A 14,264-nucleotide genomic window follows, 5' to 3' on the forward strand; every position below is an offset into this window, starting at 1 on the left:
ACATTCTCAAACTGTGTGAGGTTAGACGTAATGGTGAAGAAATTCTTCAATTAAGAAACGGAGACATGCTGTATTATGGAGGCCAACATAAAGAAAGAATCAGTGGAGTTGGATTCATGATTAACAAAAATATTGAAGAACAACATAACAGAATTTGAAAGTATATCTGAGCAAAAAGCAAGTATAGTTGTTGAAATCTCAAAAAGATACTCTCTCTTAAGATCATCCAAGTCTATGCACCAACAATAAGTCATACTGATAAAGAAATTGAAGACTTCTACCATGATGTATTCCAACTTTACAATAAAGGAAAACATAATTTCAGAATTGTAATGGGAGACTTTAATGCTGGAATTGGTATACAACAATCAGATGAAAGCTCAATGGGAAATTTTGGATATGGCATGAGAGATGATAGAGAAGCAAGGCTAATAGAATTTGCAGAAAAAGAAAACCAGTACATCATGAATTCTTTTTTCAAGAAAACAACACACAGGAAGTGGACATGGAAAAGTCTAAATGGAAAAACTAATGACATAGACTTTAACCTCAGATAAGAAAAAATCTTTCAGGTCTGTTCTGTTATAAACGCCTTCAACACTGGAAGTGGCCATCATATGGTATGCAGTAAGATTCAAATAAACTGCCAAAAAGAAAGAAATAAAATGTTTTGAAGATCAAAGCAAACATACATGTATACACACTCTACATTAAAAAAAAAAAAAAAAAAAAAAAAGATATATTCCAACATGAACTAAACAAGATTCAAAAATCTCATTACAGATGACAATCCTGATCCATCAGAAAATAATGAATTATTATCCAAAACTTTCACAATGCTTATTTGAAATAGCTGGTACCACAGAAATGAAACAAGACAAAATTTCTGAAGAAACAAAACAGCTTATGAAGAAACTAAGAGAAAAGAAACAAGCAAATAACCTAAATAACCACCTACATAAGAAAATTCAATTGTAAATTCGTACAACAAACAATTGAAAACAACCACAGTTTCAAAAAAGTCAAAGAGCAACAAACAGATGGTTGCAGTCAAACTACAAGATGGGACTATAACCAGAAATAGATATGCTATAAGAAAAAATTGCAGAATTTTACTCAGTATTATATCAAGATAACGAATTAAATGAAGAAGAAAATTACGAAATAACTAAAGTGCCACAGATTCTACCAGAAGTAGTTATGCATAGCATCCAAAGCTTGCAAAATGGAAAAGTTGCAGGTGAGGATGGAGTTATAGCTGAACTTCTAAAAGCAGGTGGAGAAATGATAGAAATGATCTACAAAATCTAAGCAAAACTATTTACCTTATGTCTGAAGAAAAATTATGTACCAAGAACATGAAAGAAGGCTACCCTAATTCTGATAGATAAAAAAGGTGAAGTAGAAGACTTGACGAACTACGACCCATCAGACAACTATGGGGTGATTTATTTGTAAACACTTAAATTGCAAATAAAACTTTTACAATATTACATTATATTGTAAAAATGTCTTGGCTCATAGGCTTTGTACAACCAAAAGAACAGGCAGGCTTTCAAAAGTGGCTTTAGTACAATGGACCATATTCAAGTTGTACAACAGATTACCAAAGGGTGTAATGAATATCAGTTACCATTATGTCTTGGATTTATTGATTATGAGAAAGCCTATGATTCAGTAAAATAATTGTGCAATACTTAAAGCATTATGAAACCAACAAGTGGAGGAGCCATACATCAGGACCATCAAATCAGCATACACCAATGCCACAGCAGCAATTCATTTCAATGGAAACATCTCTACTGTGGAAATACAGAGAGGTATAAGATAGGGTGACACAATATCTCCAAAATTATTCACAGTGTGCCTAGAAGAAATATTCAAACTTCTTGATTGGGAAGGGAAAAGTCTGAAGATAAATGGAAGATATTTAAGTCATTTATGCTTTGCAGATGACATGGTTATCTTTACTCCAACTGAGCATGAATTACAGATTAATATCCGTGAACTCCAAATTGCTAGCAAACAGGCTGGCTTAAAGATAAACCTAAAGACCCAAATTATGTTCAATAGCTATGTCCAACCAGAAATAATAAAAATTAATAATGATAACATTAAACAAATGGATCATTACATATACTTAGGACAACAGATATCAATGGAACAAAATATCATGGATGAAATTAAAAGACGCACGATGTTTGGATGGAAAGCATTTGGAAAATTACAATCAGTATTCAAAAGCCAACTACCATTATCATTTTACCATACATTTAACCAATGTATCCTTCCTATATTGAAACATGGACACTAAATACAAAGGATGAAATGAAATTCAAATAGAACAACACAATTTAGTATGGAAAGAAGTATGTTAAACGAAACAATCAGTGAACAGCACAGTGGTAAAAAACACACAACAGGCATGCAATCAGAAATACATATCTATACTTGAAGTAGAACAAGACATCAAAAGCATAAAATGTGAAAAGGCAGCAGGAGTAGATGATATTCGACCAGAAATGCTCGAATGTGAAAATTACCTCTGTAATTTTCACATTTAGTTTTATTTCCCTTTTTATATATGGGTACTATGAGAGCTCTACTCCAATCATCTGGAGGTATAAAAAGTTTTACAGTGGCTGCACTGCACAGTTCAGAAGGCCTGGACAGAGGGACGAATTCCAGATGATTGGAGTAGAGCTCTCATAGTACCCATATATAAAAAGGGAAATAAAACTAAATGTGAAAATTACAGAGGTAATTCTCTACTGAGTGTTCCTGGTAAGATTTATGTAGGTATACTTGAGAAATGGTTGAGAAGGATTGTGGAAGGGAAGCTTGGTGAAGAACAATCTGGATTCAGGCCAAATAGAGGCTGTCAGGATCAGATTTTCAGTTTACAACAAATAGTTGAAAAATCATTGGAATATAACAAAAATCTGTATTTAAGTTTTGTAGATTTGGAAAAGGCATATGACAAGGTGCCAAAAGAAAAAAGCTATTCAAAATGCTACAGTTGTATGGTGTCAATGGAGAATTATATCAAGCAATACTTTGTTTTGATTTGAGTTGTAAGTCAGCAGTTAGAATTGAAGGAAGTAAAGAAAGAATTTAATGTTAAATCTGGTGTCAGACAAGGATGTACATTATCCCCTCTGTTATTTATTATCTATATGGATCACATTAAGAAGGAAAGTGGAATTAAACCTGATATCAAAATTGGAGATGTTAATCTCTTTTTAAATAAATCCAGTACAAGTCTGCAAAATTCCCTGACTAAATTGAATAACTGTTGTAATGGATTTGGTATGAATGCTAGCAATAGCAAGACAAAGACAATGAAAATAGGCAGAAGCATTGAAAATATCAACTGCATTGTGAATGCAGAACCTATAGAACAAGTAAAACATTTCAGCTACTTAGGCATGATTTTTAGTGAAAATGGTAAATTAAATATGTAAATTAAGTAAAAGAAATTAAACATAATCAACAAAGCTGGTATAGTAGGAAGTCAAATGAATAAATTCATATGGAATAAGAGAGAAATTAGTCGGAACACTAAATTAGCGGTATACAAGACAGTGTTCAAACCAATTTTAACTTATGGATCTGCGAGCTGGGTCAGAAGTATAACACTTGACCAAAGACTAGAGACCACAGATATGAGAATCCTGAGAAAGATTAGAGGCGTGAACAGATGGCATCAATGGCAATATCATATTAAAAATGAGGATATTAGGAAAGAACTTGACATTGTCAGCATCCAGGAATGTGTTAGCAGAGCTAATCTCAGGTGGTATGGTCACTTAAACAGAATAGGAGAGGAAAGATTAGCAAAACAAGTTTTCTCTGCCAGGTTGGCAGGAACGAGACCAAGAGGAAGATCAAGATATAGGTGGATTGATATAGTAAAAGTACCTTAGAAGATGGAAATATAGGTTCTGATAATGTTGGAGTCTTAACAAGTAACAGATTGATTTGGAGGAATTTTGTAGATAGGAAGTTAGTAATGATGTAAGTTTTTCATGTAGTACTATCATATCCTGTTCACCCCTTGAGGGTACATATCAGGAATTTGATGATGATGATGATGATGGAGTATCTTTGGTATCACAAGACTGGATCACAAAGGGAATACATAGATAAGAAATCAAACCAAAGTCTCTGACATCATAGGAAGTGTGAGACATCTGAAGTGGCAATGGGCTAGGTATATTGTTCAAAGATAAGATCAACAATGGACAAAAGAAGTACTAGATTGGATTCCATGAGAGGAAAAACAACCACAATGCCGATCTAAATCACAGTGGACTGATGATATATCATCAGATTTGCAGGAGTGACATGGGAAAGGAGAGCCATGGACAGACAGTTTTGGTGTAATCTTGGAAAGGCCTTCATCCAGCAGTGAATTGACAATAGCTGATGATGATATATATATATAAAGTTTGTCCTGGGATATTTGTTTGTTGTAGTGAACCGCTAGGTGGGAGACTATAATGGACTTGGGATATTACTGAGTCTTTGGCTCACCCATTTTGGGACTTTAGACAGTGGGTTTAAAAACTTAACTGTTTATAATGGTTTTAGGATGTGTGTGTTTTGCAGAGTCATGCTCACTGTAGTTTACTGCTTGGTAGATTAATGGGTTGGCAGCATTTGCAGTCCTATCAAATAGGAAAGTTTTGATCTCAGGGATACTAGTTTCTCACGAACCATGATGCGCTGAAAGCTATTTGCAAACATTTGTTTTGGATTATCTGTTGTTTGTTAACATTTGAATCTGCTATGTGACGCCCCATGGGAGCAGATTTCATAAATTTCATTTATGAAATCTGCTCCCATGGGCCATTTCATAAATCAGAAATGGCCTGATCAGTAGTTTAAATACCATGCTTAGCCTGCTACAATAACTGCATATAAGATATAGCTGTCTTAATGCCTTTGCTTATGAGCAGATATGATCAGCATGAGTCATAGCAAAACCTTTATCTAGTTATACACCTATCAAAGTATTTGGCTACTAGTTGCCATGGAATGGGGGGTGCCAAACGTGATCATTCCATCCTGTGGGGGAGAAACTCTTATTTATGTGAATAGCACTGCAGCATTCTCGTCTTCACTGACATCAATTTGTCATTTTTGAACCACCGTTTTAGTTCTGAGATTGTGTTGTGCAGTTTTTCTATTACTAATTTAGGTTACAGGGAGTGGACCATTATTGCAATATCATCTGCATATAGTGCCACTGTGGTGGAAATTGGGAGTGGGATGTCAGCCACACAGATGGCAAAGAGCAGAGGTTATATCAAGAAGCACTAGAGGGACACTGGTGAGTGATTTTGCATTCAGCAATGTAATTCCCTGCAGCTCTACTCTGAGAGTTTGTGATCACTTAGAATTTGGTAAACTTGAATTTGGCCTGCAGAAGTTTGAAAAGAACCAAGATTGAATTAATGCAGAAGTCATATATTTCTCATATACAAGTAGCATAAATGAGCATCACCTTATTATTAAAATATTCTGGATTGCAGATAGTTGTAGAAAGTTTTTTAACTTACACAAGTACTTTTATTAGCTGTAAAATTTTATCCTAAGTATCAAAGGCATTTTCAGTACAATAACAACAATGGAACACAAAATAAAATACAATAAAATAATCAATTTTAAAAAGTGCCATCACAGTTTAAAACAATAGACATCAGGTTTGTACTAGTCAAACAAATGTTGTGTAGTCCTTTCTGAGAAGCCATTCAATTTCGCATATTGTTTGATATTTGAGAGTTCTTCCTATAATTAATGAGGAGACAAACAAATAGTGTTAGCACGTCGAAACAAAGATTATATAATTCCTGTCTTTTGGGAAGGATGGTGTGCAGGCTGATGAAGAATGTAGTGCAGTAAAAGTGGACTTTCAATACACTGATGTAGTTAAAATCACCTGATGGTGAGTGGATGAGGAGAATGCCTAGAAAGGATAATTTGTTGTCTCTTTCAATTTCCATAATGAATTTAATACGTGGATGTAAAGTATTTATGATAGTTGGTAAAACATTGGTAAAGTTTCTTTACTGTGAGACCGCACAGCAAAAATATCAATATACTAAACCCAAAAACGAAGGTTGAGGGTGTATAGATGAGAAAGGATGTCTTCCGGATGCTCTACATAAGTTGGCTATAGTAGGGTAAAGTAGATTTCCCATGGCAGTTCCTTCCAGTTGGCTGTAGAACTTGTTTTGACAGAACATTATGAAGTCTAATAGTTTTACCATATCTTGTGGAAATGTTTCAGAAAGTAGCTGCAATTTCTCCTTAAGAGGTATATTGGTAAATAGAGATTCTACATCGAAGCTCATCATAAGATCAGTGGATTGTATGGAAACATTTTTCAATCTGTCTAGGAAATCTGAAGAATTTTTTATAAACGAGCAGGACTTGCCAATATATTTCAGTAGGTTTGCTAAAAATTTGGTTATGCAATAAGTAGGAGAATCTGTACAGTCTAAAACTGGATGGAGCAGAGTGTCTTTCTTATGGATCATTGATAAACCATAAAGCCTAGATGTTCTTGCAAAATAAGTTTTTAGCTTTTCTATGGTTTCTGCATCTAGGCTTATAACTTCGTCTAAAAGGGAGTTTAATTTCTTTTAAGTTGCCTGTTGGTGGGGTTACGATCCAGTTCCTGGCATTTTAACAATCTCACAGTAAAAGAGAAATTTTCCTTTTGTAATTTGTCAATCCATGACTACTGTAGCTTTTCCCTTGTCTGCTTTGGTGATGATAACGTGACTATTATGTCTTAGGGAAAGTAAAGCTTTCATTTCAGCTAGCGAGATGTTAGATTGTGGAAGCTTGGATTTAAGTAGAATGGATAAACTTCCAAACAGAGATTGTTAGCATCTTTGCCAGAAAGAATAACTAAGTTTCGTTTGTTGCTAAAAAGGAAATCTAAGTAGGGTATCTTTTTAGGTACTATGACAAAATCATGTCCTTTTGAAAGAATAAGTGTTTCACTTTCAGTTAACAGGAGTCCTGAGATGTTAACTACCCAATTATCTGGAAACAAGTGAGGAATGATTTGCTTAGCAACAAGGCCACTGAATTTACAATTTAGATGTTAGTTATGTTTCTTAAATGAATGTTGTATAGAGCGTTTAGCCACATTAAGAACTATGTTTGAAAGTTGTGGGTCTATAGCTGAGTTGATAAAATTCCGGAGCTCACAACAAGATGTATATTAATCGTAAGCTCACGTTTAGATGCTTGGAGTTGATTGCAAAAGAGATCAATAATAGATTATTTCATCCTTTTTTAAAGAACAGAGCAGGGAGGTCATGGGCATCAGTTTTATCATCCGTTGCTTTAGATGGAGATCACAGCAGACTGTGCCCACATCTGGGAAAGAAGTGCATACTAACATCATAGATACCCAACTAAACTCTACCATGCGCACAATTAGTGGGATGCTGAGAAGCATATCTCTCCTCTGGCTGTTTGTCCTATCCAACATTGCTTCACCAAATATAAGGAGAAGACAAGCCTCGATTAAAAAATTTAATTAAGTAATGAGCAACCCACTCTTGCCCCTTCACCAGACTCTCAAAAATCCACTTAGTCGTAGCCTAAAATGAAGAAACCTTTTCTGGTCCATGGACAAACTCTCTTCAGCTGCCTTACTATCAACATCTGACACATGGAGAGAACACTGGTCCAGCAATCTCCCAACAAATGGCTTCCTGGTTGAAGATCCCTGTGCTCCATAGGAAGATTTGGTCATCTGTCAACAGGATTAGAACTAACCAGGGCAGATGTGGCTACCACCTACATGAAAACTGCCAAAACATAATAGATGAAAACTGTCAGACCACCCTTACTGTGATTGTTCTCCCATAGCCCAGACAATCACTCATATTGTGAATGACTGCCCAAGGTGCCAATTTCATGGTAACCTTCACGACATCCACAAGCTGACGGATGAGGCCCTGGATTGGCTTTTTGGACTAGACATTAACTTATAGCTGCATTGTATTCTTTTTGCCATTAAAATAAATAAATGAAAAAAAAAATTCAAGATGTGATAGTAGGAACAATGGAAGAAGTGTGTAGAAAAATAAAAGGAAAATATTGGTTGAATGGAAGAATTAAAGAAGCAGTTTAAAAATTAAAGCTTTCAGAAATTCAAATAGATCAAATAATTAATGAAAAATAAAAGAAGCAGCAGCAATGAGAACCAATTTTTTTAATAAAAGACAATGCATGTAAAAATCTCAAATAATTGTGATTTTTATGTTCAGTTTTTACAGTATTATACATATACTGAGCATGTGTAAATTTCATAAATAGGAATTGAATTAATAAATAACATTTATTAATGTTATACAAAAGGAGACAATTGTATTTAAACTACTTGTTTTCTGTAACATTGTAATCCTTATGAAATTGCAAAGAAATAATGTATTAATTATATGAAGAGCCAAAGGCTTCAATTCGGCGACATAAACTTATTTAAGTTAAGGGATATTACATCCCATATTGTTTCAACAAGCCTTTGGCTCTTCATATAATTAATAAATTATTAGGACACCTTCTTGGCAATTCTCATAGCAGGGAATATGTAACTTCTGTTTGCTACAAACTTTGTATTTCTAGGTCTACCTACTCACTGATGAGACCTCAATAAAGGTTGAAACCGGTCTGGGTAGTGACCTTCTCTCACTCATAATGTAGAACAGTAATACAGCTCCTAGGAGCTGGGTTTCACATTATGGGGAAATATCAAGAATAGTGATCGGAGCTTGCTCCACCCTTACCATGAGTTGCTTCAGTGTTGCACTCCCTTAAGGGTCAGTTGTAACACTATTCGGGTATTTGCTTACGCTTGGACTCGCCAAACTTTATATATTTACTATATTCGGCACCACGAAACTCTTTGAGTTTCTTATTCAGCTATGAAACAATATGGGATGTAATATCCCTTAACTTAAAAAAAGAAATAATTTATATTATTTTATGCATGTTTATAGTCATTTTTGAATGTTATATATATATATATATATTGCAATGTGCAATTGCTGTACTAACAGCAGCCATTGTTGTCACTTGAGTTGCAAGTTTTGGAAAAGCTAATGCCTGATAACAGGAAAGCCAGCAAGCAAAAGAGAAGAGGAAAGAAGTAGAGCTGGAAAGAAGGAATAAACTACCAAGTTCAATTCTGTGATCTCAGAGAAGTTTTTATATGCATCTGTATCTGCTCTCCAATGACGAACTCTGAAGTTAATAATTGAAGGACAGTACAATATATTAAGCAATTGTATATCAGTTCACATCTACACATGTGGGTCCATTTGGACTTGGAATCTGGAATGAGAGAGAGGCCAAAAACTGACTGATTTCTGTAACAAGCACAGTCTCATCATAACTAACACTTATTTTGAGCAAAAACCAACAGCAAGATACACATGATAAAGTCCAGATGGAAGATACAAAAATCAATTAGACTATTTTGTGGTCAGTAAACATTACTTCAATAGAATACGGAACTCAAAGGTGTTCCGTACTGTGGATATGATCATAGACTGGTCTTAATGAAGATGAATATTCGCCTGAAAACAATAAAAACTAAAAGAAGTCAACCCCTAAAATGGGATCTGCAGATGGTACAAATTCCAATAGTAAATTCAAAATTTAATGAAAATGTTTCAGAACAGTTGCAAAACAAAAATGAACACTCTCAGTGGAATAGACTACAAGCAGATATCATAACATCTGCTGAAAACCACATCAATAAACAAGAAGAAAGGAAGAAAAAACCATGGATAACACAAGAAGTAATCGACCTTATTGATGAAAGAAGAACATGGAAAAGAGGAACAAATTAAGAAGAAAGATATAAAACATGGAATAAAAGAATCACATAGTTATGCAGAAGATTGAAAGAAAACTGGATAAATAGGCAGTGCACTGAGATAGAAGAATTACAAAATAGGAACAAAACCAGAGAAGTTCTTAATGGAAAAGCAAGATGTACATAGTCTAATAACATCAAGGACAAAGATGGAAACATTAATCATTGATAAGGAAAAGATAAATAGAAGGTGGGTGGAGTAATTATCAGATCTCCATGATGATGATGATAATTGTAACATGATAGATGATTCACAGCACCTTAAGTTAAATGTAACAACAGATACCACTCTACCTACAAGAAAGGAGATAGAACATGTAATTAAGAATCTGCCTAATAATAAATACCCTGGGTGTTATAATATCCCGGCTGAGCCGCTGAAAGCTTTGACTGGCAATAATAACAACTATTTAGTGGAATTCATTCATAACATCTATAAAACAATAGAATTACCTGAAGTTTTTGCAACATCTATCTGCATACCAATTCCAAAGAAAAATAATGCACAAAATTGCGAAGATTACAGAACTGTGAGCCTAATATCCCATGCATCTAAAATTATTTTAACCATTGTTAACAAGCAAATTGAAAGTGCCTTAATAGGTGAATTAAGTGAACAACAGAAAGGCTTCAGAAGAGGAATGGGAACCATTAATGCTATCCTGGAACTAAAAATACTAATAGAAAGATCACTTGAAAGAAATAGGAACATTTACATATGCTTCATAGACTTTCAGAAAACCTTTGACTGGGTAAAACATAATAAAATGTTCAATATATTAGATAAATTAGGCATAGAAGATCATGTACTTAAGATTTGATTTAACCAAACAGAAAATGCAGCGCTGTTTTACTCTGAGGCTTCTGTAGTGAAAATAAAAAGAGGAGTTAGACAAGGTTGTATCCTTTCACCGAATCTATTTAATATCTATAGTGAGACAGTGATGAAAAAGATTGAAAAACAAAAATGGTATAAAATACAACAATCTTAGATATGCTGATGATACCATTCTAATAGCAGAAAACCAAAATAAATTAATCAAATTACTGCAGTACTAATTGAAGAAGGTAAAGAATTTGGATTAGATATAAATGAAAAAAAGACCAAATTTACGAAAATCTCAAAATAAAACAGATCTGAGCAAGATATATTCATAAACAATATGAAAATTGAACATACAACAGAATACAAATATTTAGGCACTTACTTTACTGCAGATGGAAAGCAAGATAAAGAAATAAAAATAAAAACAGCCAGAGCTAAAGATGCCTTTTAGAAAAATAAAGATCTGCTCAGAAGTTTTGGGGATATCGAGACAAAGAAAAGAATGATAAGAACATTAGTTTGGCCAGTTTTCACATATGGAAGTGAGACCTGGATATTCAAGAAGAGAATAAGACAACAGTAAGACAATGCTATAGGAGAGCTCTGAAAATCTCATGGACAGAACATGTGATAAATATAGATATCCTACAGAGAACGAGAACACAGAGATCTTTATTACATGAAATGATCCAGAGAAATATGAGATTGGTGGGACATGTAATGAGAGGTTCAGCAGGACAGAGGATACTAACAGTTTTAGAAGGAAAAATTATTGGAAAAGGATCAAGAGGCAAAAAACGAAGGACATGGCTTGAAAATATAAGATCATGGACAGGATCACATGGCTATGCAGAAGCAAAAAGGAAAGCCACAAACAGAGAGAACTGGAAGGACATGGTACTGCACCCTTTCTCTGAGGAAGCTACACGAAGAAGAAGATATCAGTGAGAATGTCATGTGCATAATGGAATCTAACAGATAAGCTTAGGTGTTGACAGTTATTCATGACTTATTTTTAACAGTATTAGCAATACTAAATAATTTTATCAAAAGATGTTTTATTAACTGCTTATATTTCACTGAATTTCAAATCTGCATCATCAGAGCACAACACACTGGTACACGCAGCAGTGAGTAAATGAAACAATACAATTGCAATAGACAAAAGATCTAAAGTCCTATTTTGTTGCCATCTAATGTTAAAAAAAAAAAAACATTACAGCTATGTGGGAGTTGCTCTTAAGATGACAGTCTCTCAAATTTTTGACAAATTTTGGCTAATTTGTTAGAATTTGGGAGACTGCCATCTTTGTTTTTTTTACATTACGGGGGCATCAAAATAGGACTTTAGATCTTTTGTCCATTGCAACTGCATTGTTTCACTTACTCACTGTCGCATGTACAAGTATGTTGTGCTCTGATGATGCAGATTTGAAATTCAGCGAAATATAAGCAGTTAATAAAACATCTTTTGATAAAATTATTTGGTATTGTTAATACCGTTAAAAATAAGTCATGGAGTGCATAATGGAAAATAAATGGCATATGCTCCATGCAGCAAAAATGGAATCTGCAGTAAAGTTCTTTTTTTTGAACTGCTCAAAATTAATGACATCAAAATTATTTTTGATGTTTACATAAAATGGGAATCTTTCAAACTTGTGGGAGAGACAATTGTTCTGGTTCAGGTTAGGCTGGTGTAAAAGGGCTTCACAACTTTCTTTGAAAAGGCATTCATTTTTAAAACTGCTTTTATGGAAAACAATGTCAAAGCTGATTAACATATCTGATTCTTGATTTTGAATATCCTTGATTTTTTTCAAGAAAATGTGTAGGATTCTTGATCAATGATCTGGATTGTCCAATATGAGCAGTTAATAAATGAGAAAGAAATTTAACAATTCTGTATGTGGGAGAGTCAATACAATTCACAATTGGTCTTACTGGACAACCTTCTTTATGAACTTTTGATACACTATATAAACGAGGAGCCCTTTCAAAATGGGTGCATAACTTATACAAAATATTTTGAACCCAGCTAGCAACTTCATCAAGGAATGTGTTTAATTTTTTCTCTGTGTTTTTGTAGGATTATAACTAATTTCTTGACAGATGGAAGTATCCTATCCTATAAAAGGCAGTCTATCTTCCTCTCATAGTCTGCAATATTCATTACCGCTATAGCTTTTCCTTTATCTGCTTTCGAAACAGATAAGAACCATAGGTTCTTTTATTTTAATCATAGCAGTGCATGGAATCCAGTGGTAGATAAATTACATAGAGGCAATTTGCTTCTAAAGAGTGAACAGCAATTTCCATGTATAGTTTATTAGCATCATCATCACTTAAAATTCCCAACAGACAGAGTTTGATACTATGCAAAAAATCAAGAAAGAGAATGGACATATGCATGTTATCTAAATAGTGATATACATAAACCAGATATAGGCTCAAATGACATCACCACATCCCCAATTATAAGAAGTTTTGCCACTGGGAAGATAGCTGACTCTCACTCTTGTAAACAACAATACACAAAAGTCACAATGACAGTCCCATAGGTAATAATGCTATACCAAAGGAAATTCACTATAGAAATCCCTTACAACAAACTATTCCTGGTCCCTGCAAGTTTTCCATAGTGAGAGTCAACCAAACCTGGCAAGTATTATTTACTCACAATAACCAATAAGACTGAAATGTACTATTAAGATGTGAACGTATGAATCACACAAGAGGCATACTATAAATACCATCAGAACTTACTTAATATGAACACTGACACACACACACACACACACACACACACACACACACACACACACACACACACACACACACACACACACACACACAAACTCTTTAAAGATCAGAACCCATAATAATATCCTACAAAAACTGTGGTTCTACATGGGGTTCTTCTGCCACTACACTGCGATGCTCCATGTTGGGCCTAGTCTATTCTGCAACAGAATATTGTTCACCAGTATAGCTAAATAGTTCTCATATCAAGAAAATCAACATGCAAATAAATGAAGCAATTATGACAATAACAAGTTGTGTCAGATACACTCCCCCCTCTACTGGCTTCCAACTTTGAGCAACATTGCACTGCCAAACTTGCACAGACAAGATGCTCTCATAAAAGATTACAGAAATATAAATAGCAATCCCCTGTTACCAATACATGAAGTCCTCCCACATTTAAGTATAAATTGCCTTAAATCCTAGTTTCACTAATACAGGCTGAAGAACTAGTAAATAGCGATTTCAACATTAATTCAAAATGGCTTGAAACTTGAAAAGAAATATTGCCACACGACTTAAACAAGTATATCCTACCCAACCAAAATCTGAAGGGTATTGAGCGTCCATGTCACCTATGGAAAAGCTTAAATAGGATATGCACAGGACATGGTATCTGCACAGACAGCTTACACAAGTGGGGAAGATCATCTACACCCCCAATGCGACTGTGGGGCCACAAACTAAACCATCCAGCACATTGTGGAGGACCGCGGCAAAAGAGCC

At 34.4% G+C, this 14,264-nt stretch overlaps 1 protein-coding gene across 4 annotated transcripts in view; it reads right to left on the reverse strand.

Annotated features, from left to right (window-relative positions):
- The window catches only part of Taz (tafazzin, phospholipid-lysophospholipid transacylase), a 151,674-nt gene that overhangs the window by 57,128 nt on the left and 80,282 nt on the right, over nucleotides 1-14,264 (reverse strand). The window lies entirely within an intron of this gene.

This window comes from Typopeltis vanoorti, chromosome 2 (genome assembly GCF_054136105.1).
Source record: "Typopeltis vanoorti isolate ZY-2024b chromosome 2, IOZ_Tvanoo_1.0, whole genome shotgun sequence".
NCBI classification, from domain to species: Eukaryota; Metazoa; Arthropoda; class Arachnida; order Uropygi; family Thelyphonidae; genus Typopeltis; species Typopeltis vanoorti.